This window comes from Propithecus coquereli, unplaced genomic scaffold, assembly GCF_000956105.1.
Source record: "Propithecus coquereli isolate 6110/MARCELLA unplaced genomic scaffold, Pcoq_1.0 Scaffold2, whole genome shotgun sequence".
Lineage (NCBI taxonomy): Eukaryota > Metazoa > Chordata > Mammalia > Primates > Indriidae > Propithecus > Propithecus coquereli.
The window spans coordinates 15,754,476-15,756,955 of record NW_012144966.1 but is presented as its reverse complement, the minus strand read 5'-3'; positions in this window follow the sequence as shown (position 1 = coordinate 15,756,955).

Genomic DNA, 2,480 nt, shown 5'->3' with positions numbered 1-2,480 from the left:
ACTTGCCTAAAGCAGCAAAGTTTTTTTTCTGTTTTACTCAATAGAATAAGTTTTATAGTTGCTTTCCTGAGATCATATTTGCAAAGTTTTTATTAATTTGCTTTTTAAAAAATATTTTTTGTGTACCTGTTAAGTACTAGATACTGTGCTACTTGTTAGGAATTCAACAATGAGTAGGAATCAAGTCTCCAATTCAGGGAAAGATAGTCAAAGGAGAAACCAACGATCACAAAGTAATGTAGTAAATGCTGTGACAAAGGTTAGCACAGGGTGATAACAGCAACACTTAGAAGGACCTGTAAATTGTGGAGCTAGAGGAAAGATTTTTATAAGGGGCAACACCTCATCTGAATTACAAATGACTGTGTGTGTGTGTGTGTGTGTGTGTGTGTGTGTGTGAGTAAGTTCAAAGAAGACATTCTAGACAAAGAGAACAGCATGCATAGAGTTTTGGCTGTGGGAGAAAAGTGCCTTATCTTTCTAGATATGCCCAATGGAGCAGTTTGGTGAGGAAGAGGAAAGCAGTGACAAATAGGACATGGAAAAGTCACAGAGCAGGTATGAAAGGCATTGATATCTCCTGATGAAGAAAATAGAAAACAGAAAGAGGAACGGATTGAACTGAAGGAAAATCAGTTTGTCACACCACGTATGTTGAGTCCAAGGTTTTTAAGGACATCCGTGGGCAACGTTAGATGGATTTTAAAATTCAGAAAACCAGGGAAAATATCTAATCTGAAGATATTTTAAGATAGTTGGTGAATATAAATGAAAGTTGAGGTTTTGGAGTTAATAACATAGGGTGATTTGAGATAAAATGTGGATGCCTGGGAACAAAGGAGTGTGATTAATACGGGGAAAGAGAGCAGGAAGAGGAATGAACCAAAGGCATATTTTGCTAGCGTATAGATTAGAATTCAGCAAGTCCTGGTAGGAGCATTGTATTTTCTGTCCACACTGGAGCTTTGCAGATGTACATGCTCTGATAAATCTTTGCCCAATAGAGATCAAAGGAGATTGTAATGCTGGGCCAAAGCATCTGGAGATAAATAATTGCTACCGCAGACTAGCTCTTATCTTCTCATGCATAAGATGTTATTGCTTGGTTTGGGGTGATATGGTTTGATTTGGCTCATCTAAGTCTGGAAAAATTGGTACATGCTAGATACATAATATTAAATACAATGGAAACATTGTATAGCATATTGCTGATTTCAGATGCAGTTCGAACAACCAGTTTTCAATTGTATTGTATTATTTCTCAGTGAACTTTAGGAAGAATTACTCAGGAATAATATTCAGTGTTCTGAAGGATATTTAGGTATAATCAGGTCTCTGAGTTTGTCAAATTCCATTTTATATTTGATTATTAATGGCTCATTTCACAACAGTTTCTGAATTTTAAATTAATCACATTGAAAAATAAATTGTTTTTACTATGTACAAGGCAGTATTTACAGAATGGAAATGTATTATATGCTTAGCCATTTTCTTTCCTTCTCTCCTCAGCCTTTATGGGAGGGGGTTCTCTTAGTGTAACATATGCTAAGAAAGATAACTAGTAATTAGCTAGAGAGAATTTGCTTCACTCCGAAGGATTCGAACTATGTAAGCCAACTTCTGAGGAAGACTGTAAAAATTAATGGGCTGGAAGTATCAATTGCCACCTTAACAGAATGGTATAAACCAGCTAAGCTCTTCCAGAACTTGCAAGAAAAAGAGGTAAAATTGCAGATATAAACTCATAATCATTTCAGCACATCACAGAGGTGGCAAAATTGAGAAAGAAGGTGGGAGAAATGCCAGATTATTGCCCTCCTGACCTCATATTACCTAATAAGTACTTTTCTCAGTATGACTAATGAAAGCCCCTGTGGTAACACAAAAATGAAACTCCTGCCTCTTACGAAAATTTTCCCAAACTACTAAATAATAAGAAATTATCAAATGTGTATATTTTGATGTAAAGGTAAAGGATCTATCTATTAATTGTCACAGTCTTCAAACTTCATTCTTACCTTTGAAATGCTGACATCATTGATCAATCAAAAATACCTGAGTTAAAATGTGTATAGTAAGACACATATTATAACCATTCATCTGATGTTTGCTTTACATCTATAGCATTGCTGTGAAGACATAGCTTGATTTCTTCTTCCGAGACTAAGAACATCCAAGAGCACATTTGACCTTAGAATAGAAAACTTCTTTCTTTGTTGAGCTGAAGCCTTTCTTCACATAGTCTTTACCCAACATTATTTATTTTTTTGATAGATTTGAAACTTAATACTTAAATCAATATAACCTGAAAATTGTTTTAACATCGCAGCCACTTAAATAATTGAAGACATCTATCATACGCCCTGCTCAAGACAATTATTTTCCAACCCACACAACTATGTTACCTTCATAAATTAACTAGTTGTGTGGCAGTTATTATATTAGCATAAATATATTTGGCTCAGAATTTTTGTTTTAAT